Below are 16,724 nucleotides of genomic sequence, written 5' to 3'. Positions count from 1 at the left end.
TCAGACTAAATCTCAAGTGGGGATTTCCATTTCAGGCTCATTCCCTAATCAATTCACCCTCTAGGCTTATTGTCATAGTTTTTCAATGATGCACACTTAGTGCTTTAAATTTAGCTTATATATAAGCCACCTCATAATTTTGAAGTCCATATTTAAGCCTAACAAAGTATGAATAGAGTAGAGTTCAAATTTGACTTTACAAGCTAGCCAACTTAAAACAATTTTAATGGGGATTGAAGTTTAGAATTTGCTCTGAGAATTGGTTATAATAGCTTGATTTTGTAGATATTAGACACTTGAAGTATGTAATTGGCTCTTTACAGATATTCAATTTAAGGATCTATTTAATTTTATAACAAGAAAATAAGGTCTCAAAATTTTCAACTTCATTACTTTAAAAAAAAAAAAAATTAATTGTTGTCATTTCTTTGTACCCAATAAGTATGCAGTGCTTATTAGAACAAATGAGAAAAAAAAAATGATGACCGGTCATTATGTTCCATTCAAAAAGGTTTAGCTCTTTTAGATCCTCAACGACTTTAACACCTCGCCAAAATGTGTTGTTTCCAAGTAACCCCCAAATGGGCCAAATTGCACCTTATTATTTTAAGCTCACTATCACATTCTTCAATTTGAATAGTTTTCTTGCAACGCGTTGTGTCAATTCTGGGAATTTATTCAAGTAGGTAGTCTTCTTCTATATTTCTAATCTACCTATGAATTTCTATCTTTATATTCTTTCGTGCAATTTCTATCTTGGTTGTTTTTAGACCCCTTAAAACACACTCAAATTAACCTAGTAAATTTGTCAAGTGATTACTTAGTCAAATTTCAGATCTAGGTTAACACAAATATATCATATCAATGTAAAGTGCAAAAAATAAAGAACACAAAGATATGATGACCCAAGAAACCAAACTGGTAAAAACCTGAGGAGGATTTAACCTAACTATCCTCAAGGTAAACCTGAATCCACTATGAAAGAATTAAAGTTTACACAATAGCGACTTAGACCACTAACATCTTATTGCTACCTCGAGTAGAAAACTTACTACCACGACCACGTGACAGCTTCAAGTCCACGGACTACTTCTTTCTTGAATTCACAGCAAGTACAAGTACACCCACTTGTGTATCTTTAAGCTCTTATTGCAGCAACTAAATTGATCACCAAGTTCTTGACATAATCTTGAATCTTGGAAACCCTAAGTATGTGTAAAGGTAAACACCTCTTGATCTCACAAAAGATTCACACACACAGCATAAGGAGCAACATAAAACATGGCTAAGGTTTTCCTTTTTATACTTAAGACAAAACATAAAATCCTACGCGTCAAACAGGCTTGGGTTGAGTTGGAAAAATCTGCAGAAAAACAATCTACACGAGCTTCCCTTAAAACACGTGAAAAACAAAGCTTTTTATAAAACTCTATACAATTTTCGATCAATCGAAAATTAGGTTTGATCGGTCGAAAATGCCTTCGATTGATCTAGAACCAATCGAGCAGCGATCGAGACGCTCAGGTTCAAACCAAAATTTTAATTTCATTTTCGATCAGTCGAAAAATAGGTTCGATTGATCGAAAATCTGTAAAACACAAAATTTTGAAAAATAGAGCAATTTTCTGCAAAAACTTCTCAAAGCATTGAAATTTAGGAATAAAATGCATGAGTATGAGATGAAATGTTTTTCAAAAAACACTTGTTTTGAACCCAGTTTTCCAAAAAAAAAAAAGATTTTCAATTAATTCTTCTTAAATTTTCAAGCTTCAAACACATTTTTCATCAAATTCAAGGAATTTTCAAACTTGGTTGGCCAAACCAAAATCACACACAATAACATATACAAAGTTTAGCAAAGAGAAACTCGTGTAGTGTGTGCAACTAGTAAAAACTTGAGATACATATGAGGTGATATGAAAATAGAAATCAAGCATAATTTCTACAAAATTCATCACATAGATTTGAAAGAGACTATTACCTAAAGAGTTACATCATATAACTCTCACATTTCCTAGAATAAAAGCTTGCAGTCATGTAAGTTTCTTGATTTGCCTCATATTGTACACACAAATTTCATTTGATCAGAAACTTATTAATAATGGCCGAGATAATGTACACACCAATTTTATTTGATTGTGAAGTTATTAAAGTCTAATAATGTACGCACCAATTTTAGCATTTAAATCGAGGCTACACCTTATGTTCTTTTTGTGCATGTGCTACATTTTCTCGAACACAAAATCTTACGATATGTACTAAGGTATTCATGATTGGCTAGTAAACAGTGGTGAGATGGTTATTTATGTCTTTCTCAATAAATTCAAGCCCGACAATCAAAAGCATGTGACTTCAAGATCAAGATAAAGTGATCAAAAACTATAAACATCTTCCTACACAACATGCACTACAAGGCTTCAACTAGTAAAGTGCAATAAATAAGCTCATCCAAGCTAAACAAAGTACATAAACATGTTATGTAAAAATAAATTGGCCAACCTTGATTTCAAATCCAAGAAAAATAATGCAAAACACATTTTGCTTCCCCTTTTTTTTTCTTTTTTTAATTCCGAAAAGAAGAAACGAAAACAATCTTAGAATGAAATGTATGAATGTTATGAAATGAAAATCCTAGAAAAAAAAAAAAAAAAAAAAAAAAAAAAAAAAAAAAAACACAGAAGAATGGTCACAAAGAGTAGAGCGATGAAGCACAATGACCATGTCAGAAAGACTCAATTAAATTGAGCCTTTTGTATCTAAAACTTTTTAGATGCATCTCGAGCACTAGAATTCTTATTCACATTAGAATGATTTCCAACTCCAGGATTGGAATAAAGGTTTAAAGTCTATACCAATTCACCAATAAGTACCATAGGATCTTGTGCTTAAGGCACAGGTACTTTTGGTCTATTTGCTCGCTTAGCAGCTTGAAACTTAAAACAGTTTAGATGAATGTGCCTAGACTTTCCACAAAAATGACAAACCTATACAGGCTTATCTTGCAACTTGCCCTTAGGAGGGTTAGGAGCCTTAGGTTTAAACTCTTGAAGATCAACCCTAATCTTCCTAAGAGGTGTAACTTCTACAGATTTACCAACCTCACTCACAGAGGGTTTGACAACCTCACTCATAGGGGGTTCAGAAGAAGAAGAAGGAACAAAGTTTGTGGAATGGGGTGCAGACATAGAGATGCTTTCTACAAAACCTAAGCCAGTTTTGTTAGAAGGAGACTTTTGAACACTCAGTATATGATCAAGTTTAGAGCTTGCAGGCCTATTAGCTTATTCTCCAGCAACAGATAATTCAAGTTCCAAATTCTTAACTTTATCAAGCAAAAGCATGTTCTCAGTCTTCACATTATTCAGCAATTCATTAGCATCAAACAATTTCACAAGCAAACTTTTCTTTTCAAGTTCAAGAGATGCAATTTTCTTTAAGCCTAAATCAATACTCATAGCATCTTTTGCAGCAATTTTGCAAAGTTTATTGTAGGCTTCTTGTAAATCTGCATCCTCAGAGAGTTCCACATCAGAAGGGTTCTCCTCAACAGGAACACTTTCATCAACTACAGCAGTAGCAGTGAAAGCAATGAAGTTTCCATCCTCATCACTACCAAACTCATTGTCAGAAACTTCATCATCACTAAGGGTTACAGCCATAGCCTTACCCTTAGACCTCAAAAATGTTGGACATTCAGATTTCACATGACCATACTCTTAACACCCAAAACATTGTTAACCCATAGTATTATTAGAAGATTGACCTCCTTTTTCTTTAGGTTTTTCAGTGCTATTAATCTTAGTGGGATCATTCCTCCTAAAATTTCTAGGTTCAGCGGTGTTCTTACCTCTTGCCCTTTTGTTATTATTCCTAAGAAAATTTCTAAAGTTCTTGGCAAGATAAGCAATTTTTGTAGTAGAGAGCTCATCATCAAATCCATTCACATCAACATCATCAACAGACTTAAGAGCCATTGATTTAGATTTGCCAATCTTAGGTAGGTCCAACTCATAGGACTAAAGAGATCCTACAAGTTCATCAACAGGGATGGAGTCCACATTCTTGGTCTTAGTGATGGCAGTTACTTTGGGTCTAAAATTCTCAGTTAAAGATCTAAGAATCTTCCTAACAATTTTAAGTTGATCATAAATTTCACCTAAATTATATGCAGAATTAACAATATCATTAAGCTTAGCATATAATTCATCAAAAGATTCATCATCAGACATTCTAATGCTTTTAAATCTAGAAGTTAATTGCTACAAATTATTTATTTTAACTACCTTTATGCCTTCATGCACAGTTTGGAGAATATTCCAAGCAGTATAAGCAACCTCAACATTAGAGATTCTCTTAAACTCCTCCATAAAAACAGCATTAAAAATAGCATTCATAGCTTTGCTATTGAAAGCGACTGCTTCTTTTTAAGAAGTTTGTCACTCACTAACAAGAGTAGTAGGCTTCTCCCATATTTATTTAACGGAGTTCCAGACTCTCTCATCAATAGATTTTAGGAATACTTTCATCCTTACTTTCCAATAAGCATAGTTATTCCTATCAAAGTGAGATGGAATAACAAGAGAGTGTCCGTGTTCCATGACAACCGGGGTCAAGGATCAGCTCAGAGATCAAAAGATCTACAACAAGAGAGCTACCTGCTTTGATACCACTTGTTTGTTTTTAGATCCCTTACAGCACACTCAGATTAACCTAGTAAATTAACCAAGTGATTACTTAGTCAATTTCAGATCTAGGTTAACATAAATATATCATATCAATGTAAAGTGCGGAAAATAAAGAACACAAAGATATGATGACCCAGGAAACCAAACCGATAAAAACCTGAGGAGGATTTAACCTAGCTATCCTCAAGGTAAACCTAAATCCACTATGAAAGAATTGAAGTTTACACAATAGCGACTTAGACCACTAACATCCTATTGCTACCTCGAGTAGGAAACTTACTACCACGACCACGTGACAGCTTCGAGTCCACAGACTACTTCATTCTTGAATTCACAGCAAGTACAAGCATACCCGCTTATGTATCTTTAAGCTCTTATTGCAGCAACTGAATCGATCACCAAGTTCTTGACATAATCTTGAATCTTGGAAACTCTAAGTATGTGTGAAGGTAAACACCTCTTAATTTCACAAAAGATTCACACACACAGCATAAGGAGCAACATAAAACATGGCTAGGGTTTTCCCTTTTATACTTAAGACAAAATATAAAACCCTACACGTAAAACGGGCTTGGGTTGAGTTGGAAAAATCTGCAGAAAAGCAATCTGCACGAGCTTCAATCAATCAAGCCTAATTTTCAATTGATTGAGTCAGGCAGATTTACATAATAAATCCTACAGCTACTCGATTCCAAATTTACATACAACCACATACTTTGAGCAAGTCTAAACATGACTAAAACGTTTTGTTCATGGTTTGCCAACAATACAAATTGAAGTTCTAATACATTTAAACCTAAAGTTTTAAAACCTAACATATCTATATTCAACCAATGAATTTCTATCTTTATATTCTTTTATGCAATTTTTGCATTGAATTAGTACTAAAGATTCATAATGATATCACTTAGCTACCAATTGTTCATTACTAGTTGTCTCAAAAGTTTAAACTATTAGGAAATAGTGAATTTAATCACTTAACCATAATTCTAATACTCTTATAAGAGAAAAGTGTTAATGGGAATGTGCAATGGGAATTGGAATTATGCATGTTGATCTATAGAACAAATGGGGTTTGATGGATAGCTTAGTGTCATATTTCTATGTTCTGGTCTTTTGCAGGAAGGTTGAATAATATTAGACATAGCTTGATTTTGGATATAATATATGTTTAGTTTTGAACTTGAGTTGGTAGCTAGATAACACAAAAGAAACTTCAATCAAATTGGATTTTTTGGCATTGTAGACAATACAATTTCAATGATTTTCTAAACATTAACGGTAACTCTTACATCTATCTATCTATCTATCTATCTATTATCTTTTCACATTAAAGAGAGGCCTCATGGCCGTGTACCCAAAATCTCTTGTTAGGTTCTAAAGACTTAGGATTTTATGTATTTAGAACTCTAATGTGTATTGTTGGCAAACCATGATCAAAACAATATGTTTAGTCGTGTTTAGACTTGCTCAAAGTTGGTTCATTTATGTAAAGTTGTAATAAGCTGTTGCAGGAATCATTTATGCTTCTTGGCTTGGTTCGATCGATCGAAGCTTAGGCTCGATCAATCGAAAATCGGGTCAGAGGCGTTTTTTTGCAGAATTCCAACTCGGCCCTAGTTTGTTTAAAACATTTAGGGTTTTCTAATTTTTCCTAGGTATAAAAGGAAAACCCTAGCCACGTTTTATTGTTGCTCATATTACTGTTTGTGTAAATCTCTTATGAGATCTGTGAGGAGCTTTCCTTTACACAAGCTTAGGATTATCAAGAAGGAGATTTCTTCAAGAGCTTGATGATCGTTCAGTTGCTGCCATAAAAGCTTAAAGAAACACAAGCGGGTGTGCTTGTACTTGCTACAGAATCCAAGAAAGAAGGAGTCCGTGGTCTCAGAGCTTGCACGTGGTCGTGTCAATAAGTTTCTACTAGTGGGTAGCAATAGGATGTTAGTGGTCTAAGTCTTGTTGAACAACTTCGATTCTTTCATAGTGGATTCAGGTTTACCTTAAGGATAGCTAAGTTAAATCCTCCCCAAGTTTTTACCGATTTGGTTTCCTAGGTGATCATATCATTATGTTATTTATTTTTCCGCTACTTTACATTGATATGATTATATGATTGTGTTAACCTAGATCTGGAATTTGGACTAAGTAACAACTTGGATAATTACCTAGGTTAATCCAATTGTGGTTTTAAGAGGTCTAAAAAGTATCAAGTGGTATCAGAGTAGGTTGCTCTCTTGTTGTTGTTCTTTTGATCACTGAGCTGATCCTTGACCCCTGTTGTCATGAAACACGGACATTCTCTTGTTATTCCTCCTCACTTTGATGGGAATAATTATGCTTATTGGAAAGTAAAAGTGAAAGCATTCCTGAAATTAATTGATGAGAGAGTTTGAAACTCCGTCGAATACGGATGGGAGAAGCCCACTACTCCTGTTAGTGAGTGGCAAACTTCTCAAAATGAAGCAACTGCGTTCAATAGAAAAGCTATGAATGCTATCTTTAACGCTGTTTCTATGGAGGAATTTAAGAGAATTCTAATGTTGAGGTTGCTCATACTGCTTGGAATATCCTCCAGACTGTGCATGAAGGCACAAAGGCTATCAAAATCAACAAATTGCAGCAGCTAACTTCTAAATTTGAAAGTATTAGGATGTTTGATGATGAATCTTTTAATGAATTCTATGCTAAACTTAATGATATTGTTAATTCTGCATATAACTTGGGTGAAATCTATGATCAACCTAAAATTGTTAGGAAGATTCTTAGATCTTTGACTGAAGATTTTAGGCCCAAGATGACTACCATCACTGAGAGTAAGGATGTGAACTCCATCCATGTTGATGAACTTATAGGATCTCTTCAATCCTATAAGTTGGACCTACCTAAGACTAACAAATCCAAATCAATGGCTCTTAAGTAAGTTGATGATATTGATGTTGGTGGATTTGATGATGAGCTATCTACTACAGAGATTGTTTATCTTGCCAAGAACTTCAGGAATTTCCTTAGAAACAACAACAGAAGGACAAAAGATAAGAACACTGCTAAACCTAGAAACTTTAGGAAGAATGAACCCACTAAGGTTAACAACACTGATAAACCTAGAGAAAAAATAGGTCAATCTTCTAGTAATTCTATGGGTCCTAAGTGTTTTGGATGTTAAGGGTATGGTCACATGAAATCTGAATGTCCCACCACTTGAAGTCTAAGGGTAAGGCTATGGCTGTAACCCTTAGTGATGGTGAAGTTTCTAATGATGAGTCTAGTTGTGACGAGGATGGAAACTTCATTACTTTCACTATTATTGCTAAAGTCAATGAAAGCATATCTGCTGAAGAGAACCCTTCTGATGGGGAACTCTCTGAGGACACAGATATTCAAGAAGCCTACAATAAACTTTGCAAAGTTGCTACAAAGGATGCTATGAATGTTGAATTAAGCTTGAAGAAAATTGCATCTCTTGAGCTTGATAAGAAGAAGTTGCTTGTAAAACTGTTTGATGTTAATGAACTTTTGAACAATGTGAAAACTGAGAATATGCTATTGCTTGATAAAGTTAAATCTTTGGAACTTGATTTATCTATTGCTAGATCTGCTAGTTCTAAACTTGATCAAATGCTGAGTGTTCAAAAGTCTCCTTTTGACAAATCTAGATTAGGTTTTGTTGAGAGCATCTCTGTGTCTGTTCCCCATTCCATAAACTTTGTCCCTTCATCTTCTTCTGAACTTTCTGTGAGTGAGATTGTGAGTGAAACTGTCAAACCCCCTGTGAGTGAGGTTGTCAAACCCATAGAAGTTTCACCATCTAGGAAGATTAGGGTTGATCTGAAAGAATCTAAACCTAAGCAGCCTACCTTTTCTAAGGACAAGTCACATGATAAGCCTGCATGGGTTTGTCATTTTTGTGGAAAGTTTGGACATATTCGTCCAAACTGTTACAAGCTGCAAGTTACTAAGAGAGCAAACAAACCAAAAGTACCTGTGCCTCAAGCACAAGATCCTATGGTACTCATTGGTGAATTGGTAAAGGCTCTAAACCTTTATTCCAATTCAGGAGTTGGTAATCATTTCCATGTGAATAAGAACTCCAATGCTCGTGGTGCATCTAAAAAGTTTTGGATGCAAAAGGCTCAATCCAATTGAGTCCTTCTGACATGGTCCTTAAGCTTCATTGCTATTCTTTGTGACCATTGTTCTTTGGTTTTTGTTTTCTCTGTTTCTAGGATTTGCATTGTATTACATTCATGCATTTCATTCTAGGTTGTTTTTGTTTTATATATATATATATATATATATATATATATAAAGGGAAAAAGGAACCAAATTATGTTTTGCACTATTTTCTTGGTTTTTGAAAACAAGGTTGGTCAATTTATTTTCACATAACATGTCTTTTGTACCTTGCTTAGCTTTGATGAGCTTACTTATTGCACTTTACTAATTGAAGATTTGTAGTGCATGTTGTGTGGGAAAGATGTTTATGGTTTTGATCACCTTGTCTTGATCTTGAAGTCATCTGTCTTTGACTGTCGGACTTGAACCTTTCGAGAAAAGTATAAATAACCATCTCACCACTGTTCACTAGCCAATCATGAACACCTTAGTGCATATCATAAGATTTCGTGCTCGAGAAAGTATAGCACATGCACGAAAAGATCATAAGGTGTAGCCTCGGTTTAAATGCTAAAATTGGTGTGTACATTATTGGACTTAATGTTAAATCAATCAAATAAAATTAGTGTGTATATTATCCCGGCTATTTTAATAAAGTTTCTGAATAATTAAAATTTGTGTGTACAATATGAGGCAAAATCAAGAAACTTACATGATTGCAAGCTTATGATCTAAGAGATGTGGGAGTTATATGATGTAACTCTTTTGGAAATAGTCTCTTTCAAATTCTATGTGATGAATTTTGTAGACTTTGTGATTAATTGCTATACTCATATCACCTCACATGTATCTCAAGTTTTTGCTAGTTGCACACACTACACAAGTTACTCTTTGTTAAACATTGTACATGTTATTGTGTGTGTCTTTGGTCTGACCAACCAAGTTTGTAAATACTTTGAGTTTTATGCAAAATTGATTTGATGATTGAAATTTATGGAGAATGTAAGAAATTTTAACCTTGGGAAAATTGGGCTTAAGCCCTTGTTTTTGAAAATCATATCATCACATACTCATGCATTTTGTTCATCAATTTCAATACTTTGAGTTGTTCCTAATTTTTTTTTTCAAAAACTTTGTTTTTCCTCAAATTTTGTGAGGCTCTGCCAGTCTCGATTGATCCAATCTATTTTTCGATCAATCGAAATTCTTTTAAAATTGTTCAAGGAAGCCTCTGTCTGTTTTGATTGATCCAATATGTTTTTAGATCAATTGAAATTGTTTTAAAATTTTTGAGAAGCCTTTGTCTGTTTCGATCAATCGAAACTGTTTTTTCGATCAATTGAAACTCGTGAATCAAGTTTTTAAAAAACCAGATTTGACTTGTTCAAACCACTTTTTCAAAACCTTTTCAAAACTTTATCTCTCTCTCCGACTCGGCAAGGCTCCATAGAGAATTGTTTGTCGTTTTCCTCCAAATTTTTTGCTAGGTTTCTCTCTCCATAAGCCGGTATGTCCATATTACCCTTCCTTTTGCATTGTTTTTCATGTTTCATGCATTAATTCATGGTTTTTGGGTAAAATTTTCGGACTACGCATATTTGGGATTTTTGATGAATCAAACCTCATTTTGTGAATTTGATCAATGGGTTTTGTTGCTACAATGATATATTCATGATCTATGTTGGTTAATTTGATCAATTTGGGGATTTGTGAAAAATTAAAAATTTTAGGGCTTGTATTGAACCCGAATCAGGGATTTTGTTCAAATTGGTTTCAATTGATGAAATTGGCTTGTTGAATTGATGTAATTGATCATTATTTTCTGAAATCCATCTTGTATAATGATCAATTGGTCAATTTGTACAAATTAATCAAGTGGTTTTTCAAATTTTTTTGGGGTATTTGTTAGAAACTCTATGCTTAAGCCAAATTTTGTGAACTTAAACTTAATTTCACTGCATTAGGGCATGCATCATGTCATTTAATCTGTTCATGCATCATATAGATTTTTGTTCTATATTTTTTTTGTGCTAACTTGCAGTCTGCCCTTGGTTTTTGTTTTTTTTTGCTTGTGTCTTTGTCCTTATCCTAGCACCATGCCTAGGAAGACTAGAGCCCATAGGACCCCCTCCACTTCCTCTGAGTCTCCCTCTAGGAATGAGGTGTTTAGGAACGACAAAAGCAGAGAAGTGTATAAGAAGCTGAATTGTAAGCGTAAGATTTGGGCTAAGCGTTCTGTGATTTTAGATGAGGTTGATCATGCCATTAGGGCAAACCTTGAGTCTAGAGGTTGGTTGTCCTTGTTAGAGATAAATCATCCACCCCCGACTGCCCTGATTAAAGAGTTCTTCTTAAATCTCTCTTGTCACGTCTATGATTTCAACACCCTTGTTAGGAGTTGGATACGAGGTGTAGAGTTCACCATTACTCCTCGGGTAGTGGCTGATGCTCTTGGGGTTTCGGTCGTCAAGGAGCCTGACTATCCTTATGAGGAGTCTCCACCCTTAGATGACGTCATGTCATATATCACTGGGTCTTCTATCCAGTGGGGTTCTGATCCTCGGATCACGTCCGCTGAACTTACTGAAACTGCTTATCTTTTCTTTAGGATAGCGCGTCATTCTTTGTGGCCTATTTCTCATCTCCACACCATCCCTCTTGAGCAATGTGTGTTTTTGTACGCTTTTGTGTCTGGTGCGTCTATCAGCTTTCCTCAACTGTTTCTTCGTTCTTTGAACGAAGTTCATAGGAGTTCTGCCGTAGCGCATGCTCTTATTCATCCTATTTTCATTCGTAGGATTTTGTTGTATCTTGGTTTAGATAATTTCCCTTCTGGTGAGCCTGTTCATGTTGTAGCTCCCATAGGTGCCACCTTCCTTAGGCAGAGGGCTGCTCACTTGAGAGTTGGTCCTACGCGTCGTAGAGGTGCATCATCTAGTGTTTTTCCCCCTCCTTCCTCTTCTACGGGTGCTGATATGGCTGAGGCGTTTGGTGCTGCTGCTGCTGATGCTGATGTTCCTCCACCGACTACTTCGGATGATTCAGACATTCGACGTATGTTGGATCATGTCTTGACCATTCAGGCGGCTCATGAACAGATTTTGGTGGACTTGCTCGATGAGATTCCTGCTATGCGTGCTGAGTTGGCACAGTTTCGACAATCTTCACCGCCACCTCCTTTTGATGATGGATTTTAATTGCCCTTTGGCATTCCTTCACAAAAAGGGGGATTACATAGTTGAGCACTTGTAGAGTTTTGTTTTCAGAGGGAGAGCATTTTTTTGTTGGTTGGAGCTTGTAGAGTTTTAGATTGTATCTAGGTGCTTCACATTATATTTTACCTTTTTAGCTCTTGCCATACTTTTGTTGGGATATTCATGTTAGGGGGAGATACTTTTATTGCTTTATTTGTTTCTTGTTTCAACTGCTTATTGATTTATATTTATGAGTTATTCATTGATATATGTCTTTATTGTGTGTTGTTGGAAATCAAGAATTTAATTTGTTTACTTGTATTTTCCATACATGCGGTTATGCATTTTGTTTAGTGTTTCAGGAAATATACAGGTTGATTCAATTGAACTGCTGTCTACACTTGCAACTGATGGATAGTAGTTAGGATTGAATTTGTTTTATGAGCATTATTTTTGTAAAGGGCTTTTCTTTGTAAACTTTGAGCTTTTAGTTGTGTTTTGTCACGGATTGCCAAAGGGGGAGTTTGTTAGGTTCTAAAGACTTAGGATTTTATGTATTTAGAACTCTAATGTGTATTGTTAGCAAACCATGATCAAAACAATATGTTTAGTCGTGTTTAGACTTGCTCAAAGTTGGTTCATTTATGTAAAGTTGGAATAAGCTGATGCAAGAATCATTTATGCTTCTCGGTCTAGTTCGATCGATCGAAGCTTAGGCTCGATCAATCAAAAATCGGGTCAGAGGCGTTTTTCTGTAGAATTCCAACTCAGCCCTAGTTTGTTTAAAACATTTAGAGTTTTCTAATTTGCCCTAGGTATAAAAGACAAACCCTAGCCACGTTTTATTGTTGCTCATATTGCTGTTTGTGTAAATCTCTTGTGAGATTTGTGAGGAGCTTTCCTTTACACAAGCTTAGGATTATCAAGAAAGAGATTTCTTCAAAAGCTTGATGATCGTTCAATTGCTGCCATAAGAGCTTAAAGAAACACAAGCGGGTGTGCTTGTACTTGCTGGAGAATCCAAGAAAGAAGGAGTCCGTGGTCTCGGAGCTTGCACGTGGTCGTGTCAGTAAGTTTCTACTGGTGGGTAGCAATAGGATGTTAATGGTCTAAGTCTTGTTGAACAACTTCGATTCTTTCATAGTGGATTCAGGTTTACCTTGAGGATAGCTAGGTTAAATTCTCCCCAAGTTTTTACCGGTTTGGTTTCCTGGGTGATCATATCATTGTGTTATTTATCTTTCCGCTGCTTTACATTGATATAATTATATGATTGTGTTAACCTAGATCTGAAATTTGGACTAAGTAACAACTTGGCTAATTACCTAGGTTAATCTAATTGTGGTTTTAAGGGGTCTAAAAATTATCATGTCTGACTACATATCTTTTAGGCCAAGGGTGTGAGACCACTTCACAAACATTTTCATGCATGATGATTTCAGCACTGTAATTGAGAATGCAGCATTGTTAAATATTTGATTGTTTCTATCCCTCTATATTGCCCACATTCCAAACAAAAAGGTCGCCAATGTTTAAGTTGAGGCAATGCTTGCAATTGATACTGAGTCTAAATTATTTTAGAGGCTTTCATTTTTTTTTTTTTTCAATTAAATCAGTCTTCCTCCCTCAACTTTCTTTATGGTTCTTGGTTGGATATAGCACAAAAAAATATAATTGAGCCAAACTACACAAATTTGAATAGTGGACAACATTGAATATTGTCCTTTTTAAAGAGGGATATCTTATGACAAATTTTTTGGAGGAAAGGGACAATGCCATGGTTTGTAAAGTTATTGTATTTAGTTTTGAGATTGAACACTTCGTTGTTAAAAATTTGTTTTTTGATGACTTTATGGTTTATATTATATTTATTTGTACTCAATTTTTATATTAGGATACGATTTATTTATTTATTTATATTTTCTTATTATTCTGCAGAATGATGAATCCCTTATTAATTGCACCTTCCTCTCTACGAGCTCACAAAAAATTCAAAAAAACTTATCTTGAGCTTGTGTTTGTCCTTTCTTCCTTATTGGTGGTTCTAAGAGTTTGTTTGGCTAATTTATTTTGTTCAAATACAATGTGCATTTTGTAAGTTTCATACAAGCCATAAATGGAAAATGGTTGTAATTTATTCCCGTGCATTGCACAGGTTAGCAACTAGTAGTTGTTCTTTCTTTTGCTTACTACCATCGATGGTGTTCCTAATGGCTTTGTTGGTCCCCAAATCCCCATTCCCTTCTTTCCCTTTGAATGAACCAAACTTCCTCTCATTGCCATTCACCAACACTCGTTATTGCCATCGTTGATGGTGGCTTTCGTGTTCCCATGAAAGTGTGTACTACAATAAAGTAAGGAATTGTTAGATATTGTGTATATCCAAATAAGTTCTCATACAAGTTTTGTTATGTTGGTCCCAATGGCATAGATGGTAATCCCATTAGGTAGGAATCACCAACAAATAGCAACAGAGATAAAATAATCTAATGTACAGAATGAATAAGGTGTTCTTGTTTTTATAGACTCCTACATGTCCTTTGGTAGGAGACAAGTCTCTTTGTGAAAAAAATAAGTTTATCTAAAAAGATATTTAATAACTAACTTAACATTAAATTTGTTCCCTATTGTAGATTGTTGAAAGAACACCATCCACCAATTGGGAACGATCAGCTCAAATCTTCGCCTCTAGGCCCTCCACGAGTCCACTGTAGTATTGTCTCCCTTTGACTCTCTCTCTCTCTCTCTCCATTTGTATATTCAAAATTTGAAATGTGTTCAACAGCTTTGTGTTAGTAAAGGTACAAAGTAACTTTTCTTTTTGTGATGGAAAACTAAAGTAACCCATAAAATAGGATTGTTTAATTATATTATTATTTTATTTATTGATATTTTTCCATTGATTTGTTGATACATGTAGTTCAATTTGACATAATAAGATCGCTAAGTGTGGTACAATCTATAGAGGACCAATAGCTATTAGGAAATGGCAACGGGTCGGGTTTGGGGCAGGTTTCTTTATCCTCGAACCCGCCCTACCACCCGAACCCGCCCTACCACCCGAACCCGTCCTGTTAGCTAAACAAGTTTTTTTTTACCCCTATACTCAACCCTACGAGCCTTCGCGGGGCCCCATGCCCCTTTAAGTCCCAATTTGAAGTCCCTAAACTATGGACCAAATTTAAAAAAAAAAAAAAAAAAAATTAATATCATTTTACAGCAAAATCACACAAATCTACAATAATTTAATTTCACACAAATCTACAATAATTTAATTTTGAGATTTCTCATTTTCCCTTTCAAAATCACAATCCCAAATACAGAAATCCTAAATACATAACCCAAATACATAAAAATCCTTCCTTTTTCCTTTTACACCAACACAAAACAGCAATTGATCTGCCCTTTACAACCCGAAAGCTAGCACTGTTTTAGCCCCTCCAGAACTCCAAAAACAAAACCACTACACACCTGGAATTAATGGTGGACGAAATTAAAAATATAATTTTTTTTAAAAAAAAATGTTAAAATGCAGGTTCCACCATCTTAAGTTTAGTTGAAATTCATTTCAGACTTCTAACTTTACTTTCGTTCAATTGAGTACTCTAAGTTTCAAATTTATTTAATTCAAGTCTATTGTCCAATTTTTTAAAAAAATTTCCCTTAAAAAATATTATTTTCACATGAAAAAAATCTATAAAATTAATTAAAATATTTTATCGATTTTTTATGTAAGAATTTTTTTCAAAAAATATTTTTTTATTAGATAATTGCATACTTAATGGAAATATTTTTTTTTAACAAAATTGGTTAAAATGCCTAAATTGAATAACTTTGAAATTCAAAGGACCCAATTAAACAAAAATAAAGTTAGAGGACTTAAATGAATTTAAGTTAAACTTAGAGAGTTCACTTCGCATTTTATATACCCTTCATGTCCCCTTATGAATGTGCACCACTTCAGCTTTTTAATTTGAACCTAATACCAATAATACTAGATACAAAGTTCTTTTGAACCAAAATGTGTTGGGTTCACTTTGTAAATCCTGATTCCCCATAATATTTGGAAGTTATATCTGAAAACTCAATTAGTGTGAAAACACTAATGCTTGTTTAGACCCCAATTTTTAAATTATGGCTTAATTACTTTTACTCTAACTTATCTAAGTACGGAATAAGAGTAAATAAAGCGCAATAAATTGGAACACTACTCTAAGCCATAAGCAAGTACAATAAGTGATAAAAATAGAGCTTAAAGAGTAGGGAAGAGAGATGCGAATACAAGATAACACCGAGACGTGTTATCGAAGAGGAAACCAAAGTACTCGGCAAAAAACCTCTCCGTGGCCCTCCAAGCCAAAATCGATCCACTAGTAAATAAGTTGGAGTACACGAATATCAAAAAGACCCTCCAAGTCTAATCTACCCAATGTACTTGAGCCCTCCAAGCTCTTGCTGCTAACGGACTTCTTGGAGTCTTGTCTTCACTAGTTATCCGGATCTCGTAATTTCGCCTGATTGCATCTGCCACTCAATGGCTTCTTCCAATGCTTCCCAAAGGCACCAAAACTTCTCTCAACACTTAGAATGGGTGATGTAAAGTTGTGATTTACAATTTTGTATTGCGTTGGCTTTTATTCCGTGCCAAATTTGATTGTAATTTTATTTAATATTTTGTACCCTGCATCTGTTGTGGGAATTTATTGTAAGGGTTGTGTGATAGTGAGAG

This window comes from Quercus lobata, chromosome 9 (genome assembly GCF_001633185.2).
Source record: "Quercus lobata isolate SW786 chromosome 9, ValleyOak3.0 Primary Assembly, whole genome shotgun sequence".
Lineage (NCBI taxonomy): Eukaryota > Viridiplantae > Streptophyta > Magnoliopsida > Fagales > Fagaceae > Quercus > Quercus lobata.
Note: the sequence above shows the minus strand (reverse complement) of the source record.